General features: G+C 36.0%; 1 long non-coding RNA gene across 1 annotated transcript; it reads left to right on the forward strand.

The window, feature by feature from the left end:
• The first annotated feature begins 988 nt into the window (after positions 1–988).
• LOC117245632 lies at positions 989–12151 on the forward strand. Its single transcript, XR_004500519.1, has 3 exons — positions 989–1130; positions 11729–11851; positions 11930–12151. It is a non-coding gene; the product is annotated as an uncharacterized LOC117245632 (long non-coding RNA).
• The last annotated feature ends 3229 nt before the right edge of the window (positions 12152–15380 follow it).

Below are 15380 nucleotides of genomic sequence, written 5' to 3' on the forward strand. Positions count from 1 at the left end.
TCGTGAAGCTGGGATAGCAGCACGAGGTGGGAAGAGAAGCCGCGGGCATGTTCCCGCCTGCTCTGCAGCCCTGGAACTATGGTGGTGGTGGTGGTGGTGGACAGGGTGGCAGCACTTGTCATGTTTCAATGTTTCTAGCATCGCACTGCTTGCCATGCTGCTGAGAAAATTGCAACAGAGACAATTTATGATTTTAAGCTCTCGCTTCCTGTCGTCCTTCCTGTGAGCTGATAGAATTAACTTAAAATGTCCATAGACATCCCATTCTACAGCTGACATACTGGAGCACATCTTAAAACTTGGACTGGGATATGATATACCTTCCTGGTTAGGGTAGGATGATGGGTAGAATGTTCCTTTTTGGCTTACCTGCAGCTCCCAGAGGGGCTCCTGGGTCAGCTGGTCACTTCTCTGAGGGCTGCCCAAACACCAAAAAATCTGGCCAGGCCTGGCACAATCAAAAAAACTCTGGAAGAAAGGTACAGCACCTCCACTGGATCCAGCACAGGAAACCTTTAATATCAAGTCCCTGTGCAGGCTCCACTTGTCGCATTTCAGCTTTGCAACTTCAGACCCAGGCCAGCCGGGAGTGGTGTGGAAAATAATGGGATGGGTTTGGCTGGGTGATCCAAAAAGTAGAACTGATTTAATGGCAAATTAACAGATGGCAGAAGGCAAACACACAGTGTAGGGTCAACCACAAAAGGCAAAAAAAGGGTGGGTACAACAGTATACATATGGAAGATCTGAGGGTAGATCTGAAGGCAGGGTTGCAATCACAGACTGAGATTAGGAATATTAAAAGTAATGCAGCAAACAACAACCAATCAGGGGAGAGAACTAAGAACATTTTGGAAGCATAACCTTATATGAACAGGCTTGCTATCATCCCATGATCTTAAGTTGATGCCCAACCAGTTCTATCTCCACAGGGAATTATTAAAATGCCTTAGAGGATCCCATATATTTTCTAATCTCTTTAGAAACATGAAAGAAATACTCTTGCCCATGCTCAGGCGGTGGACAGAGGTTGAATGTGTGTTGGTTAAATGAACCCAGATGATACTAGTGATGCAAATTTGGAGTCTCCTTGGAATAACAAAGCATTCCCAACAAAAAACTTCAAAGCGGTAGGTGATTTTAGTTTTTCTTAGGTAAGAAAAAAAAGAACTTTCAAGTACTTTCACTAATACCTTTGCATTACTGTGCATTTCTGTCAAACACTTTACATGGAAACAGTTTTTCAGGTTTTTTTGGACCGAGGAAAGCATTTATACTGCTTACAGGTATTATTGCTTATCTATCAATTTCTTATAAATCAGTTTTTCTGGCTTAACCTGGTTTAAGAACCTTTAAATACTTGCTTACTGTGCTAGGATGAAAAAATCCACAACAAACCAACAAACTTTTACACATTATTTCAAATTAGAGGAGAAGTTATGTCTTTAAAAATTATTTATTTTATATAGGGATATATGTTTACACAGTCTTTCTCCGTTTCACTGTGCCAGTGGAATAGCCCTTGTTATCAACCTGTGAGATATGAAGAGTATGGTTTTCTCTTCAGAAATGCAGTAAAGTGTCCTGGGGCTTGGGGAGCACTGAGTGCACGTGCACCATACAGAATCAAGAAGGAGGTTTTCTTAGCATGTAAAGAGGGATGCACTTTGGTAGTTATGCCACTTTTTTATTCTGATCTCTGTGCAACTTGAGCTTTGCCAGGGAGACATACCAACCACAATGTTGATAAACAACTTGACTAGTCATTTAAATTAATAAGTAGCCAAATTTCATTTATCTGCCCAAAAGTTTTCAGTTGAATATATCTGCTTCTACAATTATCTGCCAATTGTCACCGTATACAACCAAGTGAAAATCAATCCATTTCTGAAGTGGCCATACGAAATCCTAGCAGCAGCATGTATTTCTGGATTTTTGAAACACTTGCATCATGGTCGGTGAAAAGATAGCGGTAAACCACTACAGTGCTCTACTGCTATTAAACAGTGTCCTCGGAAAACAAGATAATGAAGGTTATCTGTATTACTTTCCTGGCTTCTGACTTTCTTTCATTCATCATCACTTCTGACACACTGACACAGGGAAATCTAGTATGCAGTTCTTAGAGAGAAATGCCTTGGCCAAAAGGTTTGAAAAACATCGCACAAGTCTGCTGTTTTGCTGTTTTGTTAATCAGATATGTTCTGCCTCTAACTTAATTTACTTCTGAGTAGAACACACCATTACTCACACTTACATCACGACACACTGACAGGCAACAAATTTCTGTCTCTTTAGATTTTTAAGATTAAAATAATGATGAAAGAAGCTATTTTTTAAATATAGGAAATATAACATAAAAAAGATTATTAATGGACTTTCTGGGAGAGATCGCTTGAGAGAAAAAGAATACCTGTCCATGAAATCAACAAGTCTCATTTAATTGAGAATACCTGCTTTGCTTCTTTTTCCCCCTTTATTTTAATATCACTTTGACTTTGCTTAGGAGGTAGGTGTAGATCACGAGGTGGGGAAATTTCAGAGAAGTTGTGAATGTCACCCTCAGGAGCCCACATCAAGTACACAAACAACAAAGAACCCAAGCAATCTTTAATCTGGCAAACAAAGGCATAACAACTTGAACAAGCAGCATCTTGAGCAAAGAAAAATGGAAAAAAAGTGCAAATTTTAACAGTGGGAATAATTAGCTGTTAGAATAGCTCACCATAAAAGGTAGGATCACCACTGCTCAAACTCTTTGATAGAGTTTTTTTCTGAAAGAAATTTATTCAAACAAAAATTGTTAGATTCAATGCAGGTATTACTTTGGATTTTATGCAAATTGTTAGACTAAATGAACATACTCTTTAGCCTTATTGATAACTGAAAATAAATGTCTTTTTTATCTAGTACTGGAGTATGATGGAAGCAAGGTGAGTTAAACTTACCAATGTCTTACATGCTTCAAGAGGAACTAGAATGGTAAATGTAGTATTTATCTACTTGCATAGATGGCAAGTATTTTGCAAAGAACACACTGTGTGTGTTCTCAGTACCAGAGAATGTAAACACATTGTAATGTTTTCTTCACCCTTTAATATCTGTATTGTTTTGGTTGTACACATTGGTATACATAACACCAATAAATGATGAATTCTATAAATTCCTTTGAACAATAACTTGCTAATATTTTCAGCAGCAAAGAGAAAGTGAGTTTGCTTGGGTCAATGGGTTCAGTCATAACTTCTCCTTCAAAGAAATAATCAGCTGAGGATTATGATAAGTTGTGACATTATGCACATCAGATGAAAAAAAAAAGATTCATTTACCTTTAATTTTATTGGCAGTCTATGATTTGTTATGGGTTCCTTATTCAACAATATTTTCCTCAGACTGTTGAGTCTACTATCCAGTTTAGAGTCAGTGGAGAGGCAATTAAAGGATTTTATCAATAACTCTTGTGGACAACAGCATACTGGGAATTTTAGATAGGCATCTCAGTCTGTACATAAAGATTTGACCATTGTGTACACCCTTTCCCCTGCATGTATGGAAGAACACAGTTGTCAAACTGACTCGACAACTGAACAGTTCTTTAATAAACCAAAGCATGCTGAAATCATTTCAGAGCTGTCTAACAAAGTCATACTGCGTAGGACACAGTCTCATATGTCAAATTCTGAACTGATGGGTGTGAATAAGAGAGCCTTTGTCACAATTTGATTTGTGCTGAAAATATTGATAAGTGTACCGCAAGTCCCCTAATGGACATAAAGAAACTCAGAATCAACTATGCAATATTGAAAGAAAAATAAAGGGCAAAAGAAGAGAAATATAGGTGTTATGAAATCAAGGACATTTTAAGCCACTCTCTTAATTCTTTTAAGATGAAAAGCTGGGGGAAAAAGCAGAGATGAAGACAAGGGGCTCTTCCCAAACTAAGCAGAAGACCAAACTCCAGATAAAAAATACTGTCTCTATATAAGCTACTCTGAAGAAGAGTAGAATTGAAAAGAAAATTTGAAACCTAATGAAAGGGTGTGTATGTCTATTATAAGATGTAAGTACAAACAAGGATTGCTGTTTTAGAGATTGCATTACAAATTTTTGTTCTGTGCAGTGCGATACACTGGGTATATTACAGTACTGGACAAGGTAAATCTGGCCATAACACAAATCCAATTCAGCTAGCCTAGTTCATGCCAGAACAAGCCACCAGATAAGTTTCAAGGCCTTAGCCCTTCCGTTTCCATTCAAGATTACTTGCAAGCACACAACTGGCCAGAGATCTGGGTGGAGAGAGATCCCAGCCAATACCTATCTAAGCCTGGGGGTTTTGAACCAACCATACATGTAAATTCCAAACAAGAAAACAGGCTGCTGTTTTGTCTGATGAGCAAGAGGACTCAAGTCGTGGTTTCTATCTCCAGCCCACAACCCACACATAACAGAGCTGGATACTTCATCCTCCATCTGTGAAGTCTTTTCCTGATTAACCTGACTTCTCTTAAGAATTTTACATACTCAACATTTAACTTTTTGTCAAAGGCTTTATGTTAGGCAGTGGATAGGTGTCTTTGTTTGAATCCATAGACAGAAAAAATGAAAGAAAGTTAAAAAAAAAAAGACCCAAAACATTAATAAGCCTTTAAAATTCTGGACATAACATTAAATGGAGACCCTGCAGGCTGCCTTTGAAAATGTCTGACATTTCTACACATATGTGACAGGATGCAAAAGGATAATGAGAAGGGGCAGGGAAGACAAAATATTAGGCTGCATCTCTTTTGTCTTGCCAAATTAAAATCCTGGAGGACGTTTTTTTATACCATAGATATATTTATATGTATTATGTAAGGGAAATTTTAAGCATAGTCTTGCAGTGGTGAAAGAAGAAAAATTTTTATTTACTTAAGTAAGTAAAATATAAGTTCTGCTCTAGTGTTTCCTCTGATAGATATATGATTCATTTGTCTATTTTAAGTCACTTTGACACATCTGATATAATTTAGCAAATATTTAGAGAATATTGGCCAGTAGACAAAAAGAACATAAGCAATATAGTGGGGCAGAAGCATTTGTTTTGTGCCCTCAAAAGAACATATTATTCTAGTAGGCAAAAGGATAAAAAAGTTACCTGGTTTCTTTGCTATGGGAAAATGGAAGGAAAATTTTCACTTAATGAACAAACAAATGTTATTTTCCTACATTAAGACACAGTAACAAACAAGGAAAGAAAGTGGAGATAAAAGCCCACTTCACAGTGCTCTGGGATGTTTGAATGTTTTTTGCTGACCTTCAACAGAATCACAGGTTAATCCTCAGATTTGTTAATGTGAAGTTTAGGTAGTTGGGGTTGCTGAACAAGAGAAAACTGAGGCTCAAAACAAGTAACCGTAACTGAATTTGCAAAGGCCTTTCTTGTCTTCTTCTTTCCCTTACTGTGGTCCAAGTAGAGATTGTCAGGGTCTCTGTATTACAGCCAGTTACATTCTACTTTCTACAGAACTATAAATTTCCAGATACGACCTGCATATCCATTTGTATGCACTGAATTAGAAAGGCGTATAAAATGCCACAGCTTTAGAAGACAAAATTTGTTTGGTAACAAATGTACACATACTTCCTCGCCCACATTTTTCCCCCTCAAATAATTACTTCAAGTTGAAGAAAGCTTACTAAAAGTGTATTGTGAACCAATTTTTTTGTTAGTAAAGAGAGAAGAGGTGGAACTGAGCTAAGAATGGTTTCAGGAACTGTGTGTTTCACAGTTTCTTTGACTTCAAAATATTTCTCGAAAAGATTTTCAGTGTTGATACATAGGGAACATTTCAGTTACTCCTGCTCACACATACCTTGGCTTCCTTCGTGGTGTAATGATACAAAGGTCAAATTCTTGCATTTTCTGAGATTTGTAAATTATTTTCTTTCTCTTAACTTCTGGAAAAAAAACCCCAAAAAACAGTACAAGATATCATTGGTTCTGCAAGACCAAAGAGAATGCTGCACAGAGAACTAATAAACCAATTTTAATCTTTCCCCAATATGTAACAAAATGTAACACCATAACATATGTTCTCCTTGAAAACTGGTTTTAAAAAGCAATTAATTTTAAAGAACTATTGGATTTCATGTTCTATGAGTGCAAAGATAAACAATGAAAAGTATTTTAAGTGTTAGACATTATAGCATAGAACATGAAGTGTTTAAGTATTTTCTCTGTAAGATTTAATCACACCAAGAAGTGTTAGTTGATCATAGTACCATTTCTTTATCTATTTGTATGCCATTGCATTTATTTCTGCTAGATTTTATATCCAGACCCTGAAATGGATGCCATCCACTGCAGAATAGATAAGTACTAGGCCAAGGGACTCCTTCATTTTTTGCAGCATCTCTTATCCTAGTCCTGCAGATTCCTACCTGGGTTTGCTGTAGCTTTTATCCAGAGCATTTATAACTCTCAGTGGGTTATTTACTTGACCTTTTTTCTGCTATTTCCTCCTAGCATTTTTTTTACTTAAACCTCAAGCTTTCCATGGCACCCTTCTCGTGTGACTAGGGAATTGCAGGTAGAGATGAATAAAGCACATGCATGCAGAACCTGTATGCAGATGCATGTGTCTTCACCCCTGCAAAAGCTTTGTTTGCCATTTTTCACAAACTCAGACTGCATTTTTTGTTCACATTTGCTACTATTGTGAGTGAAATCTTCCCTGATATCTCCTTTTTTCAGGAAATGAAACAGACAACATTCACAAACGTAAGTTCACCAGCCACAGAGGAAACCAGTGTTTAGATAGATGATTACTGTACAAGAAGACTTTTTTCAGCAATGGAAAACACTGAAATAAATACCCATAAACCCTCCACTTATGTTGACTTTGTAATGTCAGCAAGAATAAATGCAAAATTTAGGCTTTTTGTAGGTTCTGAACAAATATTTTATTAAGTTTTATCCATGTAGATTTTGCAAAACACTCTCCTCCCCCCTCAACTTTTGCTTTGAATTTCAAGTTAGACACTCAGATTCTCAAGGCAAAATTGCTGAGTATCACCTGGTTTACTGTTGAAATCTTGAAAATCTGCATATTTCATATCATGCAAAATTGTGACATGACCCACTTTGAATACAATTAATTAACCAAAAATAAAATGGATGTTTCTTTCCCCTTGCAATATGAAAATTAAGCAGAAACACATTCTTAATTAATCTTTAAAGCTCAAGAATGTTTCGGCCATTCTATCTTCAGGATATCCTAGCCTAATATTTCTCAGCATGCAATTAGGATTCCTCACTTTCCGTAAGGGACTTTCTTTATTGATCCAATAATTTGAGGTTACAGTAGCTGCACAGTGGAAGTGCTATGAGCCTCATTATTTCTTTGGCAAGCCTCATTGATTTTGATGTTACATGACCATTAATTGCTAGTAATATCTCCTAATCCAGGTGTAATTGATTAACAGTTAGAGCTATTTTTCTATTTGGTTTAAGAAACTACCCATCCTCATCAGAGAGCTGTGATATCATTAATTCTGCTCTTCTGCTTTAAGTGAAATTAATAATCAATTTTCCTTCTGCTGTTCTTAATTTATACTATAATAGGGACAAAACAGTCTATTTAGAATGGCAGGGAAATTACATGGTAAAACAGATTCTTAAGCACTAACTGGAATCAGCTCATTCATGGTACTGAGTTAAAAAAAACCCAAACAACAACAACAACAAATCAGTAGGATCAGAACACTTTAAATCAATTGTATAATCAATTATGCAGGATACTGCAAGTGCCCAGCACACCTTCATAACAAATGTATTGATTCTACCAGCACATCTATGAAAAAAATACTTTTGGGTTAATTATGTTCATTTTTGACCTTCAGAGGATCAATTCTAAATATAAATCTTTCCAATTGTACCAATGTATAGCACAAAATCATGTATTCAGACTCAATGCTTAATGATGCATCATTCTTTTGCAAAACTGATTTCAGTGAGAGTGTTTGGTCTGGAAACTGTGGAATATAAAGACCCTGGAACAGCTTTGCAAGCAGAGAATGGTGTCATTTTATCACCGTGTCAGCCTCATGTCTGCAGCACATCACGGAGACTAGTAGTAATCTGATGTTTATTATCTGAAGCACTTATGTACTAATGACTGAGGACTGATTAAAAAATGAGGTCCTAACCTACACTACATCCCACAATCTTTTTGAATAATGATTAATTTTTTCCTCTTTGATACTTTACTGATGTCTTGTATCTATGCCAAGTCCTGCAGATTGTTCACGGAACTAGCACTTCTGTGCCTGTTTTGATAGGAATAGAGTTTACACAACAGTCTGTAACCAGCAAAGCTCCATACTAATTAGTAAATCACGTTGTTAATACCTCAAGCCTTGCCATCGAGTGACAAAATGCATACCATGCTGCCCCCTGCTGAAGCATAACGAGCTCATTGTTTTTCATGTCTAATACTATGTGAAACAAGATAGTGCTGATATGTGAAAAAAAAACTCAAAAAGCAAACCAGATCACTCAGTAGTGGTACATATGTATTTAAAACTGTATTTTTTTCTTTGGCTTGTGCATTCTTACATGTCTTATTAATAGCTAACTACTTAATTTCAAGGTCAGTTCATGGTGAAGTATAGCCTGGTTTCTGTAGCTGTATGATGCAGGGTATTATGGAATTTCCGATTTTAGCATGGAAATCATGTTCTTGTAGTATTTTGTATTTTCTTCAGTGACACTAGTAAAATATTGCTTTTGTTTTCACCACAGAAAATAGTTAGCTCTTACTACAGAAAAAATCCCCAGCATACTGTTTCCATTGTTAATCACAATAATGAAAACTTAGTATAAGGTTCAATACATAGTGTATATGATAGTGAGTAATATGCTGGAGATCGTTATTGTGCTATTGATTTTTCTGAAGGCACAGATAAGTAATACTGGATAGAGATAATGATTGAAAATCAATTGCTGACTAAAATCTGTCTTACTGTTCATATATTGAGTACTCCCAAACAAAGACTTGGAATCTTGGAGGAAAGAGGTTATTGGGTAAGAAAACAGAAGAAGATTGCATTTTTATTTTTCTTTCTTTAAATTCTGTTTTAATAACACTTTGAAATAAAAACATAAATAATTACGAATTAACTTTCCATATCTCTCACCCATGTGTTTAATCAAAAGTTTAATGTAAGTTTGGTGCAGGGTTTTGCCATTCTGACTTGAAAGGAGGCTTTATATCCATTTTTGAAACAAGTGAAGAAGTAAGATAATCATTAAGTGGAGCAGGCACTCCACTTTATCTCCATTTTCAAACTGGGAAACTGCTGCCGAAACTATCCTGAGAATGGTGGGATTTAAACAATGATGTAATATCTTCTGAGACCAAGAGGAATTAAGACAAGTAAACAAACAGAAACAGAATTGATAACAATTGAACAATTAGTTGAAAATACATTTCATGGCAATCTGATGTGAGGGTAGGGAGAGAGGGACTCGTGGCCTAAAGCCGTTATACAGTTTTCCTGACCACTTGTCAACATTTTCCCTGGCTTATCTACCCATTGCTGGTGTATGAGAATAGTCTGTAGAAATACACTGTGGTGTAGCAGCTACCCATTTTTACTCAGCTAGCTTTCTTCTGTTCAGATTGATTCCAGCTCATTCCTAAAGGCTCACCACTTTGACTTACACCAAAGTGTGACTTAGCTGCCTTTGCCTTCTGGGTGGACTATGCCAGCCCTTTGTGCCTCACTTTAACTTGTGCCCATCTGCTTCCCTCCACTCTGCTTAGTGGAGGGGAACATATGGCCTAAGTGCCTAACTCTGATTTCTTGCCACACCTTCAATTACACTGCCATATGTTCTGGTATCATACTGTAATTGCTGATAGTTAGTGCTAGAAATACAAAAGGGGCATTTCACAAGCCAACAGGTTTACTTCTGCTATATAATAAAGCTGAAACAGCTGTCACTGTACCATTCTCCAATAATCTCCTGACTTGCTCTGCACGCAAGGCTTTCATAATTTTGTGTATTTAAAATCATGCGATCAATCCTTGCTTATTATTTTTTCTCTTTTCATCACTTTAAGATCAGCAAAGAGAAAGCTTGTTTTCACATTTTTCTGTTGCTTCATATTTACTCTGTAACCCCTTATTCTCCACAGGGACCTCTTTGGGTCCCTGTTACTAGGGAGAATATACATCAGAGGTGTCAGAGAACAATGCAACTATTTAATTTTACAAGGATGTTATATTCTAGGGAATGCTTTGCTTTTTTAACTACATTACATTGCTGCCTAACTAAGAAGATCTAAACCCCACTGTTTTTGCTGTAATAAGTAGGACAGTACTCCCTGTGATATTTTTGCATGGCAAGCATATGGTTGCAGTTTAGAAAATCTACTGGAAGAACATTTGTGCAGTGTGCAAGCACTCTGGATTTCTATTATTCATAGTGACAGTATAAAAGCTTCCACCTCCTTTAAATCATGTTTAATGCTGTCTAGCATTTTTTTGCATTTTTTGTCTTTCTGTTTTTTCTTGTTTCTTTTTTTTTTTTCCTAAATAAATTTTATTGATTGCAAAACAACTTACTTAACATGGAAAATGCAGATGCCTTAAAAATTAAACTATAACATTAGGGAAAACCATCTGTATGGATACCAGAGCAAGGGTTTAGTAGCTGGAGTGCAATGAGTACATAAGACAGGTGACTGTCCAATAAAGGTTTATTTGTAGCACAAGCTAAGCAAAATGCAACCAGCAAAACATTTGTTTATTTTAAGATGGTGGTTCACAGAAAATGAGGTTTTTCACAGGAATATAAATACCAGTTTCAGCAATAATATGCTTAACATCCAACACAGAATCTAGTACAAAAGGAAAGGGTAACCTTCTTATATTGCTTTCCAGAGTCCTATTTTTGTATACTTATCTGTCCTATTTATCTACCTATACTATACTTACATACCCATACTTAGACACTCATGAAAGATTCTATGAGTCTGACATTGTCATATTAGGTAGCAGCTAATGAGTTTTCATATTTCTATTCTTACAATATAAGTCCTATTGTCAAGATGCCATTATTCTAAAGCCATCTCTTTCATTAACCTAATGTGTAATTCACAATTACTTGAACCCTAAATGTTTCTCTTGCTTTGTATTTTTGTTTTGTTTGTTTTGTTTTATTTTGTATTTTGGTTTTGTTTTGCAGCTGCTTTACAAAGCTATTTATTGGTTCTGTACAGAACTCTTCATTTGATATAGCATGCTGTCACCTAAATCAGAAAATCGACTGCTTACTCATTTGACTCTACCAGTTGCTGACCTCTGCTAGTCTTTCTTCATCAGTCTAAGTAAATTTCACTTTCTGTAGGAAACATGAAGGCTACTTATTCTTCAGCCCCTTATCTCTGGCATGGGCCACAAGCATTATGTCAGATCTGGGACACTCTATTATAATGAGCTGACGTGGCAGCTAAGAACGTCTTCTGGACTGTCTTGCCTACATATTGACTCGTTTACTGTTTCTTTCAATGGTTCTGCATTGCTTTGTTCATACTTAACAATACGGAATATCACCTCAAGATTATTTTTTAAGATGAAATATGCTTTCTTCAATTCAGAACAACATTCTTTGTCTCCTTTTTCATTTTCAGAGAACAGCCTTTTTATGGGACTATGTTTGCTTCTTTTTTTTTTTCAGACAGTCACTGCAAAAGGATGCTGATCTTTGTGGTATTTTCTACACTGTAAAGACGTATAATGGAAACAAGACTCCCAGCTTTCTGCTCAACCAAAGAATTTTGTGCTCCAAAGAATTTCAGTAGTATGATACAGCATCTAAATATATTCAGTATTAATAATATACCTAGAGTAATGCTGACATAATTATGATTATTTGGAGTTGTGTCATTTTGTTCTAGATTCCCATTCCGGTGAGGTGCTGTATAAAAGGCTAAGAGAAAATTATACTAAGGTAAATATGTTCAATAGAAACACACATTAATAATACTTGTGACCTCCAGGTAAGATGATACATTTATTTACCATAACTTTCAGTAATTATAAAAATCACCTTCAGCTTTTACAAAATCAGTAGTTGAATGTGTTGTTTAGACTCAGTGTGTCTCATTATGCCATTTTTAATGAATTGGTTGGATAACATTTTGCTTCATAAAATTATCTTACTGTAACCATTTCCCCTAATTTGCAGTGGCTTCTGGATAACTTGTAAATTGAGCTTCCATAAGGAGAAGTATGGGTGGTGTCTGGAAATCATGGTTCTTGCTTTAGTTCATAAATTTCAGCACGAGACTTATAGGAGTAAAAGATCTAGGCCTTTTAACCTGACATTCTAAAGTCAGTGCTTCTTAGCTGCAGAATTACTTCTCTTCAGGCTTTTAAAATACAGTCTCTTACAGTGCTGAAAATTAAACTAAATTTCTTTTAAAAACCCGCACTTTTAATTAACTTCTCTTTGTTCCTACGCTGTTAGACTTGGTTGTGGAATGTGGAGAGAGCACTGCCTATGCTCTGCAGAGTCTGTGCCCCATTATTTAAAACAATGCAATGTAGTGTTACCCTTTATCTACTCAATGCCACAATACAGCAAGAAAATGCTAGAAGAGGAAGAGGATACACATTAAAGAAAACCCTGACAATAGTGTTGGAAAAAAATACTAGAGACAGTCATATCCTCTGCTATATAGAATTCTGCTTCATACAGCAGTTTTGCCTTCTTTTTCCAAGAATTTGCAAGAGTGACAGCAAATCTGTGACCACATTAGTCATTCTGTCAAGGATGGAAAAACCTAGAAAGAAAAAGATAATAATTGCCAAAGAAAACAGACACAGGCCTCAGCAGATATAAATTGGCAATGCTGTTTACTCCACACGCTCTACTCAACATGTTCCAGCTGTGCACGTGTCATTCAAGTGTCCAACTCTGTCTATGCAGACTATTCCTGAGGCTCCTGCCTAATCACCTTGTGGAAGCACAGTACTCCATTTGTTCAATTTGCCTGCATAGAGGAAGACATGACAGATGTATCTGAAGCAGTGCTAAAAACTGCTGTAATTGGGCAGATACCAATCTCAGCTAACAAGTGAGTATTCTAATGCGACAGCAGCACATAATCACTCACGTTCATATTCTGCTGTTTAATGGTGACGTATATGAAGGCTCATCTACAAGAAGCTTGTAGAGTCATCAGATGGTGGAGGAGAATGCCAGATAAGGAGCACAGCTCCAAACAATTTTTGTAGTTTCTACATTGTTTTTAAATTATCCTGATTGTTTTCTGTGGCCTTCCTACTATGTTTTGATTGTGAGTCACACAGGAATTGGAGCATTTTGTTTTATCTATTCATCCTTTTTATTCATCCTGTTTATTCATCCTTTACTGATAATGATGTAATACGATAAAGGCCTAACATAAAACAGTTCCTGAAAAAAACATTGTATTTCAATTTAGTGTAATCTATCAATCATCACCAAAGCAGCTTTACAATTCGACAACATTAATATTTCCATATATGCAAGTAGTACAAACAAAGTTTGCCTGAAAATGTCTTCATGCCCTTCATTTCTTTTATTTCTTATTCCTCATGGTAGACTGCAAATCTGTGTGAGTTATCTGTGGACTTCTTTTCAGAAAAATACAATGTTCTACTTGATATGATTCTGTCTAGAGAAAACAAAAGCTTCACCAGCAGTTCAGTATTTCCTGAATACTTAATTTATTATGAATATATACATATTCACGTTTCAAGGGGAAATTTGCTACTGAGAGTAAAATAATCATATATTTTGGACCAGCATTAAATATTTAATAGACATTTACCTTTATAAAAACAACATGTTCCATAATCACATACACTTGTTATCAGAACTTGGTATTTAAAGTACATAGATTTTTAGTTGTAATGGAAAATGTGTGTACTTCAACAGTGTAAGGCCTTTGACAAACTTAGATTTGTAACAGTAAAGAACTGGAAATTACTATTTATCATCACTCAAAATCTTATATGAGTATCTGAAACTGATTCATTGAAGCTGAAAAAATAAGACATGAGAGGAAAGCAAAGGACCTGAAATACCTTGATTTACACTGAGCTCTTGCTAAGCTTGGAACTTGATGTGACCTGGAGGGGCCACTTGCTCACACAGATAACCCAATCATTCAATCAATCCATTTTGACAGGCTTTTGCCAAGTTGCAGTGGGATTCTGCATCTGATTAGTCCCTCCAAAACACATCAGGATGTTGACATTCAGTAGTAAGAAACAGAGAGAGGAAAAAACCAACTCCCCTAGGTTACGGCAAACTTTGCTTTATTCCTCTTGTCACACCACCACATGGGGACAATTGACAAAACTTACAAGGTGCCCTTTTATTTATGGCTTTTGAGTACTCATCCTGCCAGGTTTTGGCACAAGCCTTTCACTTAGACTCTGCACAAGTTCAAAACAGACTAATTGTCAGACAACTTCATCAGGCCAGCAGAGGAGAATATTTTATCACCCTTATGCTCCAAGAAGATAGTGTTGGCTTTCCCAGCAATAACACCCTCTGTGCATCAGTGTGAGCATAGCACTGCCTCACCCCAAGGAAAGATTTAGGAACCACTCTGCCATGAAGGGTCACCTGCTGAGCTCTTGGGCTTCTTTGAGGAAAGAAACTACAAGTTTGTATCTGCACATTTCACTTTCATTTGAGCATAAAACTAATTTTCATGTGAGCTTTTACGTCTGTAAACACCCTGTGACAGAGAAGCATATACTCTGCTGGCTCAGTGTGATGTTCTCTTGAAGTGATTCACCTGACTGCAAAGGGTCTACTTAGGCCTCAGTTCAGGTTCTTAACTAACCTTTATGGTTTTTTCCTTTTCTAAATGAAGTTTTTAACATGTTTGTATGTTGGTTGTCTTCTGTTTTCTTTACAGAGTATTGCATAAATTGTATATAATATATAAATATATATATTGCATAGAGTATAGTAAGATTGCTTAACAAATTGGTCCACTTTCTTTTGAATCTTTTTCAGGGAAGTAACTGAAAAGAACTGAGATGAAGCTAAATAAAAATAATATGTTAAAAAAATTTTAAAAAATAATAAAAAACCTAAAAACAGTATGAAATACAAGTTTCTGTGTTAGTGAATCATTTATGTGTATAGTCATAAGTACAGTGAGTTTGTTACACAATAATACACAAATTATCTGAGAGGAAAAAAAAACACTGCAAAATGCAAGAGCTTCCAAAAAAGTTTAAAACAAATTTTTGTAACAGCAAGTGAAAAAATAAATTATTTTGCCTAAATTGACTAGAGATTTATGGCAAAAGCAATGATTTCC

The sequence above is a fragment of the Parus major genome, chromosome Z (assembly GCF_001522545.3).
Source record: "Parus major isolate Abel chromosome Z, Parus_major1.1, whole genome shotgun sequence".
Lineage (NCBI taxonomy): Eukaryota > Metazoa > Chordata > Aves > Passeriformes > Paridae > Parus > Parus major.